Source organism: Rousettus aegyptiacus, unplaced genomic scaffold (genome assembly GCF_014176215.1).
Source record: "Rousettus aegyptiacus isolate mRouAeg1 unplaced genomic scaffold, mRouAeg1.p scaffold_m13_p_12, whole genome shotgun sequence".
Lineage (NCBI taxonomy): Eukaryota > Metazoa > Chordata > Mammalia > Chiroptera > Pteropodidae > Rousettus > Rousettus aegyptiacus.
This window is the reverse complement of record NW_023416287.1, coordinates 41,161,259-41,176,122: the sequence shown is the minus strand read 5'-3', so window position 1 is coordinate 41,176,122 and position 14,864 is coordinate 41,161,259. Positions and strand designations below refer to the sequence as shown.

The 14,864-nt window shown below is 35.5% G+C and overlaps 1 protein-coding gene across 5 annotated transcripts in view; it reads right to left on the bottom strand.

The window, feature by feature from the left end:
* The window catches only part of KBTBD12 (kelch repeat and BTB domain containing 12), a 100,920-nt gene that overhangs the window by 59,389 nt on the left and 26,667 nt on the right, over positions 1-14,864 (bottom strand). The gene's annotated exons all lie outside the window — the stretch shown is intronic.

The window sequence follows — 14,864 nt, the reverse complement described above, 5'->3', positions numbered from 1 at the left end:
TTCTCTCCTCAGAAGTCCCACAATCAAAGTTTTTAAATGTCAGGGCTATATTTCCTGACCTGAAGGATTGTTTCTGAGATAGAGGTGAATTCCCTGGAAAGAGACACTCCTGTACCTGCAGACACTCCTCTCATTGGTGACCTCATTCCATGCAGACCCCATCTGATGACTGTGATCTATATGACCAATCAAAAAGACTTTAAAGTGCTGACCTTATGCTAAACCAATTTTTTCCTGTACAGAGGGTCCTAGAAGAGTTTGCACTTGTGGAGTACTGACTGGTGCTTTGCTATATTGTTTATGACAATATCAAAACAAAAACTAAGAATTGCTCTAATCTCATGGCATTTACTGAAATTATCAATTACTGAGAAATTAATCACATACCCTCTCATGGCATTTCATAAGGGGCGATGGAAGAGGACTTGGGAGGAAGTCTTCTTTTTTCTCTTTTCTGATGGAGCCTGGCCCGTTTCCTGTCTCAGTATGAATCCAGGGACTGAAGCTATAGACTCAGGAAGCTCTTAGCTGCTTTCTCTCTTATCTGGCTGGATAAATAATTTAGCTCATTCCAGTGCCAAGTCTGAGCTGCAGTGTTTCCAAGAAGGGAAACACACTGGCCTTGGTTAGCTGTACAGCTCTGCTGTTCATGGGCCCTCTTTCAATGTGGTATTGTGGTAGCTAGAAGTTCCTTAGTCCATCAAAAAGTGGGGCAAGACCACCTTAAAGAAGAAAATTTATCTGTAGCCGTTAAACTTGACAACCATCTATCAGGTAAGAACAAGATGATTTAGTTATCTGCTCTGCAAGACCCAGGAGAGGCATTATTAGGCTGGTTTATATTACAACCACTTTAGAAGTGGAAGCAAACTGATTAAATGCAAGTTACTGGCAGTCAGGGCAGGGAATATCAAGTAACCAACATCCTGAATGTAATTCAGAAGTTTAACATAAAAGACTATTAGAAAAGCTTCCCCAATGAATGCATATAAAGAATAGATATTAAACCCTTGTTTTTTTGACAACTAGAGTGCTTGTCATTTTTGTTTCTCTGTTACTAAGTGTATTTAATTATGTCAGCCTTTACTCTACAAAATGAACCTTTTAAATATTTGCCCTTTCTATTTGATTGGCAGACAGTTCACACGCTCTACTTGAGGGCAACATGGACTTACAGGGCACTCTGTCTTTGTTTCTGACCATTAATGCCTGAACACATTCTCTGTCTCACTTGGATGTAATTCCGTAATCAAGTACACTTTCAGCAAGACTATTAACAGCAGACTTAATGAGCTTAAACTGAAGGTGAACCTGATTAGATATATAATCAAATAAAAGCATAATCTTTTATTAATAAGTCAGCACCAGCACCACAAGAGAACTCTTTTGATGAGAGGATCAGCACATCTTTAGAATTTCAATGACATACTTTCATATCTTTAATTTATATGCTATCAGAACCTCTAGGCCCAGTTTTCTTTATACAAAATCAAAAAAATGAAAAGAAATTATCTTTTTGAGTCATATGCAAATGGACTTCAAATGCAAAATATATACCTTAGCGGGTATTTTGGTGTAGCAGTGGGGTGTGGGCGGGGGGATTATAGAAGAGAACAATGTCCTCCTCTCTTCTTTTTCATTTCTACAAAGATGAAGACCCACTCTTCTTATGTTTGGCTATTACAGCCTCTTTCCCTTCCGTGGGCTGCAGGAGAAAAACTCTCCCCCACACAAAGCCTGGCAGGGAGCTGGCTAAGGACAGAGGAGGAGTGGTACTTCTCCGACATTTCCAAGGGCTTGCCATCCACAATGCCTTGACTACAATGGTGCTGGCTCTAATGCTCTTCTGCCTTCAAGGTTGCCTTCAGGAGGCAGGCTTACTCTATTCTTCCCTGGGCTGGATCCAAAAAGAGGAGGGGTATTCTGTAATCATTCTGACAAGCTTCCAAAGTTACTTGCACTGCTTAACAAGCTTTAGAAACAAGCTTTAACAAATATATTTATGTCGTAGGCTCTCATGTGTCATGGAAAAAGCACATAAGCTTTTGGAAACGGATGGACCCTGGTTCATATGAATGTGTCACCACTTACTAGCTGGACCACTTTGGTCAATATAATTTCTCTAAGCCTCAATGTTCTCATCTGTAAGTTAAAGGTAATAATATCAATTTCATAAATTATTGCAAATATTAAATTATTAGATGACTATGTAAAAGTGGAGAAGGGTAAAGAGGAACTCACGTTTGCTGTATACCTATTTGCGAATGTTACTATAGGAATTGTCTTTTGTTTATTCTCATGTACTGCATGTAAACAAAATGGCTGTCATGTAATAAGTACTCAATAATGTTAGTTCTTTCTTCTTCATATTCTAGCATAAGTAAACCAATGTTTACTGAAGTTGCTGAAATCTTACTTTTACTTACTTTCAATTAATTATTTTCTATGTCTGACTGATGACGTGCTGACCATATGGTTAAAACTCTCTTAAAAGTTTCTTTCAAGGTTGGATAGAGGCAATCAGAAGGTCCAAAGTTTCAGAAATAAGCTGAGCCTTCTTTTTAGCCTTAAGGTGGGGAGAATTGAGTCGCTGCAATTTGAGTAACTCATTTGGCCATTAAAATTTGAGAGAAGTAGGAGACGTTGGTTGACCTCATACAAGCTAGAAAAGAATTTTGCATTCTCCCAGCTTCTAGAAGCGAAGCTGGCTCGCATATCTGCGTGGCTGAGCTACTTTCTGACCTGCATGTCAAATGCAATCTATTCACTACTAATATAATGCCTGTGACAATTTCATTCTCACTCCAATTCCCTGCTCTCTAATGTTTTCTACTCTCATTTTAGAGTTCTGGATTTAAACCCTAAGACCCTAAAAAACATGAACCTAGCTCTTGTCCTTTTCTTAGTCTAATACAGGACTCTCTGGTATTTTCAGAAGAAACAATCCTTCAGGACAGGGTTGAAAGTAGGCTTACACGCCTGCTTTTTACAAAATTCTGAGTTGCGCCAGGCACTGCTAATCCAACACTCTATATATAATGTGTCTTGGGACCCCAGAACATGGGCTAGTGGTCCTCACTTCTATTAAGGCCATTCTCTTCACCTGCTAATGCTTTATTGTCTTTTGCAGTTTTTTTTTTCTTGCCAGTAAGAAAAGAATTATCTTTCTGCATTCTGTTTGCTCCTCAAAACAGATTATCATGAAAATCGAATAAGAGAGCTAAAAGGAAAGACCAAGTTCCATTTGTCAGAGCTTGATTCTGCTTGGTTTTGGAGGAAAAATCAAGGATCTGAAGTGTCTACATTTCCATTGGAATTGGAAACACATTTCAGGTGGAAATGTAGACAGTTGAATAGAAACTTCTGGCACTTAGCTCTGGGTGCTAAATAAGCTACAATTAAAAAACTTCTGTCCCATTTGATTCTGAACAACCCCTGGGCTTTATGTCTTGATCCAGTGGGTTTCAATGTGCAAGTCAAGTCTGGGCCTTATCCTGTCAATTCTTCCAAACCTTGGCCCATCTTTTTTTATTTCTTCTGCATTCCTCTTTACCAGCTTGCCCTGCAAGTTAAGCAGTTCTGAAGGCTGAGCCCATGAGGAAAGAACAAAAGGTGAGCCTAGGAACAGTGGGTAGAAGCAAATTTACCAGATGATCTATGGATGTCACAACAGGTCAGAGGTGACAGGACTCAGCCTCAGAGTCACCACTATTCTCCTTGATTCAGCACCTCCATTTCTGTCGATTGTATCTCATCACTTCTCATATCTATCCCTTTACTTGACGTTTTGATGATCCTGCCATTGCCTAATTCTTCACATTCCTCGTCTTTCCTTTCTTTCTCTCACATTCTCCATCACCATTTGCTCTAGGCATGCTTAGCTTCTTGAAGTTCCCCCCACAGGGGAAGCTATTTATTCCTAGGTCTTTGCTTAGACTGATCTTTACCTAGAATGGACTCTCCTCCTCCTTTTTCTCTTTAACTTGACAAACTCCTACTCCTCTTTCAAGGCTCATTTCCATAGTCACCTTCTCAAGAAATCTTTCATGTCTCACTACACAGAATTGGCCATTCCTCCCTTTGGGCTTCCACTATCCTCTGAACAGAAATCAAGATTCCTATAAAATATATTGTTTTATTTATCTTTATATATCTCTCCCTATCAGATCAGGTTGTAATAATGATGAAATAATGAATAATGTCTAATCACATCTGTATCCCCAACTTTTTTAATACAGTACAAATAGTAAAGAAATAAAAAATTAACTGAATACATGAATAGATCAGTTCCTCACCTTCATCTCAAGTGTCTTTTTACCACACTTTTTTTTTTTTTTGGTCAAAATAAAAAGTGATGACTGGCTTTCTAGAATGTGGCAAGCCCTGAATCCAAAGAGGTAAAAACTCACTTTCTGTCAAATTATAAATATCACCTTCTTAAGGATATAGGAATCTCAGCACAGATACAGAGAGAAATTGTTGGTGTGCATGTTATTGGGCTCATCTTTTCCCCCAAATGTGTTTGCCTAAAGCATCATTAACTTCTGTTAACTTGGGCTAGGCCTGACAGGACACAGGCAAGTTTTCTACTAACACATCTGTGAAGTGGCCCCACAAGGACTATTAATCAAATATATTCCACAACTTAAAAATGTAGGCACACAAAATATAAGGCCTTGAAGGCAAAGTATGAGTCACATTCTCCCAGGTGCCAAGCATAATGCCTTTCTTCTAAAAAAATCTTGACAACATTTGCTTGAGTAACTATTAAAGAAAAAGATCATAATTAGTTTTTGGCATATTTATCTTGTGAGTAACAAGATGATTTATAGTGATAATTTGTGCTTATTTCCATATTTACCAAAGAACTGGTAGAGGAAGGGAATGATTAAAAAATGATCACATATATGAATTAGGATAAACTAAAGATGATATATTTTACTCAAAATGGCAGTTTTTGATCATTGATATTTTCCTCTTTAAAGCATCAAAATTTTTTGTTTCAACTTTTATGATGTTTAAAACATAGATTACATTATTCTCTGCCTTAGTAAATTGAAAATATCAAATATAATTTAACATTTTCTTAAGGATTCAGGAGTAACAACATGATCTATTCTCATAATATGCCGTGTATATACAGATGGTTCTATACATTAGTCTGCATGAAGACATGCCAAAGATTTGCTTTCTTCAGCAAATCCTTGCTATTAGTGTGACTTTTAGAAATATACCTCTTTTTCATAAAAGCAAAGCATATAATGTGTAGTTGTATAATCCTTTGGCTGCATACCATTATGCCTTTCTGCAAATATGCACAACTGAATCAGAGGCCGAGGCAACAGTCTCCTAAGATATTTCTCATCTATCTTCAATAACATTATCATCACTGCTCAACAGGGGGTTTCACATTGAAGAAGCTTCCATACACTCATTTCAGAATCAAAAATACTTAAACTTCTAGTTAATTTTAAGCAATCTATATTGTGGATATCCACTCATATTTGTACTAGGTTTAAGAGAATAAAAAGTTTAAGAGGTTTGTTGTTGTCGTTGTTGTTGTTGTTGTTGTTGTTTGTCCATAGGCATGGTCTATTGGGAAGTCGAAGACAAATTAAAAATCACATATAATATAGCATTATAATTATACATTGATTGAGAAAAGTGCAATTTCTAACTAATTGTCACAGCTTCATTGTGGAACTGCTACAATTTCATTGTGGATATCAATTTTAAAAATTACCATAGCTAAGTTACTATTTGGGAGGCATAGATAAACTTTGGTCTGTATTTCTGGTTTCCTCATTGAGTGTCAGATAATCAAGGTTATAATCATCATATGATTAACTAGAAATATATTTCATGGATATTTACAGAAAAAATATTCTGAGCCATTCACTTAAGTTCAAAGCTACTTCAGATGTTGAATCTCTAAACCCAAGTCTTGTCCCAGAAAAAGAAGGCACTAGGAATACCATCTGACTTCTTTGGCCATTGTAAAAGCATATTTCTTTCCTTATTCACCATGAATTTAAGAAATGAATATTTAAGCCCAGAACACTCCCGAAATTAGATCAGAACTGGACAGTCTGGTCTTATAATTTAGAAATGTCAGGATACTTTGATCAAATAATCATTACCATCTTCCTAGAATATTTGAATACGCAATGATGTCCAGTGGAAGAGACATAGTTCCATTCCTCTCTCTGTCTTTTCTAACAGCCAGCCCAAGGCCTACATGAAGTAACATATTTTGAGCATATACCTCCATTAACATAATATTACCTTTTCACTTTCCTCACAATATTTTTATTTCTCTAAGTGTGGTGCTATAATTATTCACATGGAAAATACCTGAATGCTTCCTACAATTCAGATTTTTAGGTCTCACTTCAGACCTACAACTCAGAAATTGCCAAGGGTAATGGCCAAGAATCTGCCATTTTAATAAATGATCTCAGTAATTTGAGAAATATTTTTTTCTTAGAATTTTATCAAAGGAAAGAAAGAAGAAGGCAAAATCTCACCACAATGCAACTTCATCCTGTCATCATATAAAATAATTCACCTCTAAAGTAATCTTTGTATATATTTACTATAGCAACTGGAACCTTCTGTGTAACTTTTCCTTCTTCATGCTCAATGACATTCCAGTTGAGAGTTAAACTTGCACAGTGCTGCTGATTAAGTAAGCAGTGAGGCACAGAGTAGTCTGGAGAAAATGATGCTGATACTTTGGGACATTAGCTGTGTGGGAAGACTCATCAGACAGGGAAATGAAAAGTCCTTACTTAAAAAATTCTCCACAAGATCTATAACTTGAATTATTTTTGTGGCTTTTTACATGACAGAAGAATAGGACAGGCTACAGAGATGAGAAAAGTCAAATCAGCAAACAGATATTTGCTAAGCACTTATTACATAATCCAAGCCCTAGGATGTCTTTTAGAAGAGACACAGACATGAATAAGGCCAGGTCTCCTCCCCAAGATAGTCTGAATATAGGGTGACAAGGGCAATGGCAAGAGGTAGAGTGGCATGTTGCAGAGAACCAGTGCTATTAATTCTGATGAGGGCTCATACGAACCACCAAGAAGAGATGGCTTTTTTACTAGACCTCGAAAGATACGTAGGAGTTAGCTTAACAGAGGACAAAGTATTAAAAGCAGAGGGAAGAGAAGAAACAAAGGCACAAGAGGAGGGAGATGTGTTCAAGAAGTAGCCCTTAGTTATTGGGGCTGAAATTTAGGTTTTGTGGGGTTGGGAGGGAAGTGGCTTGGAGGAGATCAGGCTACAAAAGCAGACTGGGGCCAGTTTGTGAAATACTTTATGGAAATCCGAAGTATATTTGTGAATAGACATGTCATTGCAGAAGCAAGCATAATTTAGTTAAAAAATAGATAATAGTATGAGATGTAAAATGCTTGTTAATTTATCTCACACAAACTTTTTTCAAAGAGAAAATCCCTTTTTACCATATTTAAAAAAGTATTTTATAATATGGACACTCAACAAGAGCTAAGAGGTGGTATCCAGACCATTCTTTCTCAAAACCTTACAAATAGTAGTCTGCATTTAATTCATTTCCTACTTTATTACTTGTAAAGATAGGATGTAAAACCTTGTAAATAAGGAGTTAACACTTGCTCATAGCAATAAGATATATTAACCTAAAATTTTTGGACTGCCTTTTTAAAAAACATTTTTTAGAAGATTATGATATATTCTAGATTAAAGTAGCTTAACTATCTCTTTCAAATACAAAATAATGACAAAAGATTAAAAAGAACATGTTGAAATGCACAGCCTTAAACAGCACCATTCCATTTGATCTCTTCCCAGATTTCAGTTGGTTCTGTCATTAAGTACACAACACCACTACTTTCACACTTCTCAGTAAAAATGGTAATGTTCCCAAGAAAGCCCTCAGACAAAAAAGCCAGGATGAAAATCAGCCAGTTTTAAATACCTGAGTTTTCAATAAGGGTATCATTTACCCATACGGCTTACGTAGACTATTTATTTTAAGGTTTCCAGAAAGTTATTCAATGGAAGACCCAATTATGGTGCTGTAATGCTCACAAAATACACATAAATAAGTGCATGAACAATGGAGTCACTTACAATCTAGCCATGTCCTTTTCTGTATTTTTATGTGAAGAAGGCAATTTATAGATTTCCAGGAAAACTATCCAGTATCAGACTTATATGCCTCTTGGCTTGTCTGCCATAACTCCAGAAGCCATTTTCATCTAAATTCAAATTCTTCATGGAATGTGACAACACACTTTTCAGACAAACATTTCCACAAAAATTTAGCGCAGATTTTAATTGAGGCCAATATTCTAAAATCTGTACAACTCATATTCAATCTCTAGGGTCAGAGTTAGCCAAAATGTCTAGTAATTTAATATTTAATGTTTAATTCCTGTGGGAAGAATACATTTTGGACAATATCTTTAGAGTCCATTATATGAAAATGCATACCTATTTTATACAGAAAATCAGGCTGTGTGAATGGGCAGTATGTCGTTGATGTGTATTTACAATGAGAGGCAATTAAAAAAGTAGAAAGAACAGTCCTCTGACCCGAAATGTGGGAGGGCAAACTGACCCTAGCACAAGGGTAGCTCTTCAATTGGGCCATGCGGCCACTACAAAGATCTGTAAAGGGGGAAGCTGTAATACTCCAGGGTACTAAGTTAAGGAAAGAATTGGGCCAAGCATTATTAGGGCACTAAAGCATAATGGGGCCCCTTGGTACTTATTATAAGTAATAATAACAATATTTATTGAGCACTTACTTACATGCCAGACACAATATTCGTTTGACATAGTACTCTCTTAAACTTCACAACTGCATGAGATGGTAATGTCATTATTATTATTATCAAGCTCATTTTATAAATGAAGAAAACAGACTCAGAGAAGTTAAGCAACTTGCTCAAAATGACATGGCGTTAATAAGATGTAGATTTAGGATTTTTTGCAGGAGGACTTTTATTCCACATGACTTGTTTGAGGTAAATAAGATGCTTTGAAAATCTTTGTACAGGTGGCATTAACTCAAAAGATTTATAAAAGTATAATAAGGTAAAGGCAAAGGTCATTAATCAAATGATCCAGATTATCCCTCATGACTAAACTTCTTTCCACGGTAGTTAGATGCTTAGGTTTTCAGGTCCCTGGGACTCTGTTATCCTGATATAGTAACCCCTCATTTAACGAGAAGCCAGACTTCAAGCCACTGCCCAGAATACAAATGTAAACCCTGAACAAAGTTTATAAAAGTGAGCAGCAGTGTTGTAACAGAGACCTTGAATTTTATTCTGAAAAAATGAGACATTGTTAAAGATAGGAGTCCTAATGGCCTAATTATGTGTATAATCTCTATGGATGTACAATTGTCTGCACGTACAATCATATTGCATGTACAATATGGTGACAACAATGAGAAGTGAAGAAATGGTAACTGAGCAGTGGGAAGGAGAGGAAGAACTATCAAAATCCAGCAACTGGGGCCATCTAGATTAGGCAGCAAATAGTCCTTTAGGCAGCAAGTAGTCCTATATAATTCAACAGAAATTGTATAGCACTCACATATGGAAGAACACAATTTTTGATGCTTGCAATGATTATGTTTAAGTTATCTTAACTTTGAAATAGGACAGATTTGAAGTTTGAATCTTGGATTTAATCACACTATTTGAGTGATAAAAGTAAATGAGGAACTTACGTTCGTAGGATAAGACTTGAGGTAATACATGTAAAGCATCTAGCATTTAGTAGTACTTGACAATTATTATTTTCCTTCAAAGAAGTTTTTCATGAGGCAGAGAAGAGTGTCATAACTTAAAATATTTTTTCCTGGTTAAAATGCTATCAGATTTGGGCACTTAAAGGTGCCGGCATAAATTACTTGGACAATGTAACTATATAGAATCTTTTATTTTCTACTGCCAGGAAAACAGTTTGTGCACTACTCAGAATTTAGTCTGTCAAGGCAGATTATCCACTTATTTAACAACATGTTAAGTAAGATGATGAACTTTTTGTAGATAGGAGCCTTGTCCATGTAATTATCTAAATAGTGCTCGATAAGTAATAGTTACACAAAGATTCAAAATTGTAAACAAATAAAGGAGAATCAAGTGGAGAGTTAAAAATAGACTTTAGGAAACTTTCAGACAATTTTCCAGGGTACACCCAATAGCTAAGGTAAAGTAAGCCTTGTCTTCTCTTTTTGTAAATGAATTTAAACCTGAAAGAGAAGTGTCAGGAAAAAATTAATTGGAATGGAAAGCTGTTGATTTAGAAGATCTCAAACATGGGCTGAACATTTTCAAAGAGCTTTAGAAGGTAAACAGAATTGGACACACACTCATTAGGAATCTTAAACTGAGGTTCTCCAGATAATTCTCAGAAGCATTTGGTCCATGGTAAATCCTTGGACTAACGAGACTACTGCCTAAATTCTGCTCAAACCATTGTCACACGCTTTTTTGTATACTTTTATTCTTTATCTTTTTGATCATGTTTTTTTTTCTCTTTATTGGCTTATTAAGGAACGATGACCATCCTAACTATAAAATTTGGCTCTCCCAAACTATTGCTTGTGCAACCAATTTGAAGTATGGTGTAAAACTACGTTATACTAACATTGCCAATAATGATACAATACCAAATTTTTAAAAAATATCTTTTTATTGAGGGGTATAAAAATTTTCTTGGAATATAATAGTGACTTTATCATGAGCCCTAAATATTTATAGCTCCAGTATGGCTGACCATACTCTAATGTAGCTCTTGGATTCAGGTTCTTTGTGTGAATCAGGTTCTTTGATGCCAATCCAGGAACAGGGCCAGTTATTCTTTCAGTCTATTAGTTAAACTAGTCAAGTAAGACTCCCTGGTACTCTCAAGGGCTATGTCTTCATATAAAGGATCTGAAAGGATAAAACCTACCCTGAACAGTGTAAATGAACACTGGTAGAACAGATTCCTGAGGATAACAATCAGAGATGAAAGATAAAATCTGCCTTGTTCATCTCAGGTGATCCTCAAAAATTTGTCCCTTACTTTGGCTGATATGGAAACTAGTAACCAATCAGTTAAAATTCCTTTTCCCAAAAACTTACAGAAATTACCATAACCTTAAATTTTTCTGTTGCTAACCAGAGAGTGTGTGCCATTGCTGACACTTCATTTTGTACCTAGATTAACACCATAGATGATGTAGAACAATTTCTATTTATGCAAAATGAAAAAGTAAACTGACTGTTAAGGAAGACTCAGGGAATTGTTGAAACTTATTTCCAAGGTCAGACCTGGAAAAATTGAGATTATCACCTCCAATCCCTTCTTGTAATACTTTGTTGTATACTGTACAGCTTGATTTGTTTATCCAGAGTCTTAAATCTATATAACCACTGTCCTAATGAAGGTTCTAACAAATGATTTAACAATAAAAACAGGAAGAGCTCATGCTGATCAACAAACTGAAAATCAGACCCATGAATAAAATCTTGTTTCTAGAAGAATCAACAATAGTTGAGAACATCTGGATAACCCCTGATGGTCTCTCCTGATACTTTGGTTGATAGAAGACTAAAAGAGGATACTGAGAATACATAAAAGTTTAACACTCCTAGGAAAAGACTAATTGTTCTATAGCCATGGTAACAATCGGTTTTCAAACTGATTAATCAATGACACATTGCTTCAGGAACCCATTACACTCTGAAAGGAAGCCAAATCAGTAGCTGTCTCTCACTTCACTGATTCTCTATGAAAGCTGACCCACTCCTGCCTCTATAATGAACACAAACCACACATCTAATGTGGACAGCAACCCACTCTCACCTTTGTAACAACACTAATCCAAAACAAACTCCTGCCCACAATCCTATATAAGATTGTCAGTCAACTTTGCTCAATAAGAATATCTCTGACCAGCTAACCACTTCTGCACTTAAGTTTTTTTTATTTCAAGTGTTGAGTGATGGTCTAATCCTTTAATAGTAATCAATAATTGATATTTAATTGAGAAACAGATTAATGTTCACTCATGAAAACATTAAAGTAGCTCAATCTGATTTTTCTCTACCATGCTTTGACTTATATTGTACATGGTGCAATCTTTCTCCTTTTTCTTCATTTGACTAATTCCTACCTGTAGGGTGAGTTAGTTGACACTCCACTATGTCCCCATAGATGTGCACTTAACTATATACACACTTGATCTGTCTATATCTTGTCCTAGTCCATGAATTCCTTCTGAGTGTAGAGTGTATCTTTCATCTCTGAGTCCTCAGCACCCAGCCTGGGGTCTGACATGTCCTACGCTCCTAAAAGATTTGCTGACTCGAACTATAGTATGATAAAAAAAAAATGAATTGGCTCTCCTATGTATATTATTAATCTATCTGACACCAATGTTACTCAGTTGAATTTTGCCTGTTATTTAAAAAGGTTTACTTTCTATTGAATTATTTCTCTCCTCAATTCTGAGAGTCCAAACTTTGCTTGTTTTCAGTCACCTAGCTCCTAAGAACTGTTTTCATTTATAAGTCTCTTGATGTTTCTTCTTCTCTATCAGCTCAGGGTCTGTGCTATCTCCTTCTTCCTACTTCCCTAGCATGTGTATTTCTTCCTGTCCCTTTACATTTTTCTTAACTCAATGGCATGTTTTGTAATTATAATTTTTAAAATTTTTATTTTATTGGAGTAAAACATCTAACATGATATTTATCTTCTTAACAAAATTTTAAGTGTTTAATACAATATTGTTGACTGTAGAGACAATGTTGCACAGTAGGTCTCTGTAACTTATTCATCTTGCTTAACTGAAACCTTATGCCCTTTTGATTAGTAACTCCCCATTTTCACCTCCCCCCATCCCTGACAACCACTATTCCACTTTTTGATTCTGTAAATTTGACAATTTTAGATACCTTGGTTAAGTAGAATCATGCAGTGTTTGTATTTCTATGAATGACTTATTTCACTTAGAATAATATCCTCAAGTTTCATTCATGTTCTTGCATATTACAAAATTTCCTTCTTTTTTAAGGTGGAATAGTATTCCATTGTATGTATATGCACATTTTCTTTATCCATTTATCTATTGATGGACACTTAGGTTATTTCCTCATCTTGGCTATTGTGAATAGTGCTGCAATGAACATGGGAGTGCTAATATCTCTTTGAGACCCTAGTTCCAAATTTTTGAATAAATACCCAGAAGTGGGATTGGTAAATCATATTGATTTTTCTAAGTTTGCATTCCCACTAATTGCATGCAAAGTTTCTAATTTCTTCACATTTTCGCCAATATGTACCCACAAGCAGAAAAATAAAATTGATCCTTATTTTTACACAATACACAAAAATCAACCCCAAATGGATTAAAGAGTTAAATATAAGACCTGAAACTGTAGAACTCCTAGAAAAACATTTAGGAGAGAGGCCTTGTGACATTGATCTTGGCAATGATTTCAGGGCCGTGACACCAAAAGCACAGGCAACAAAATAAACAAATAAACAAATGAGATGACATCAAACTAAAAGCTTCTGCATGCAAGGAATTGAGAGTGAAAGCCAGACTATGGAATGGGACAAAATATTCGCAACCCAAATATCTGGTAAGGGGTTTGTAATTTTAATTTTTATACATATTTCAAATGTTACTGTGTTGAGTTCAGATAATAATGAACAAATTTAAAAACTACAAAAGTAACAGAAATCACATTACATTTTTATCTAAACCCAATGATCAAACTATAAAGCTAATTCTTAAATTCTTATGCTGAGAAGGAACAAAGAAACACAGATAATAAAAATCAACATTTCATCCAAGCCATAATTTAGCTATTGCCCTAGCAAACTATTTATTTATAAAAGCTATTATATTGTCAGAAGGCAAATTTAGCTAATATGATTTTCAACCCCTTTTCTGTCTCTAACTCACCATCACGTGGTTTACATATTAAGTGTAGTGATAAAAATGCAGGTAATAAAAAGAAGCAGAGACTTCACTTGCTTCAGTCTCTAAAGAGTGAGAATTTTAAAATTATTTTAAAGTTTATTTTAAACATTTTAAAATTTATTTTTATTTAGGTATATTGATATATAACGTTAGTTTCATATGTACGACATGATAATTTGATATTTGTATGAGAGTGAGAATTTCTTCAAGACACAATTTGAACTTTAGCTTCAAATTTCCATCCATTCTGTTTCTCAATTGACAAAGCTCTACAGATTCCATTAATTCAGGACTTCCAGATGAGATGTCATGATCCTGGCTGGACTATGTAAGTTTGTGCTTCATATCACTCTTCCAGTTGTGGGGAAAAAATCACAGAATTTATATGCTTACCTAGTGGTGAACCAGTTTCCCTAAGCCAGCCCCCATGGAGAGGGTCTAGTTTATGACCTTTGGCCAGAGATAAGGAAATATTGAAACCCTGAAGCCCAAATCTTGAAGACAGAGAGAGTTTAGGGCCAGCACCACCCAATATATAACTCAGTGGGGTTACTGCTCCCCACTCTCTGCTGACTCAAAGTAAAGACAGAACTAGGTGTTTCTCTAAGAGCCCTTGTTAATGACTTAGGATGGCTAATGAAACAGTGTTAGTGAAACGACAGGATAAAAATCAGTAACACTTGCTATAAGGAAGGAGTAGCACAGTGGTAGAAAGTAAGGCTTTGTTGTCAGATGACTAGTTCTGATTATTGCTATGCCGCTTCATAACTGTAAGTTTGAATAAGGTACTTAAACTGAGAATTTGTTCTTTCCATTTTTTTCTTTTGGAAAAAAACATGAAACAAATTATACAAAAAGAATTATGTTTCAAAAATAA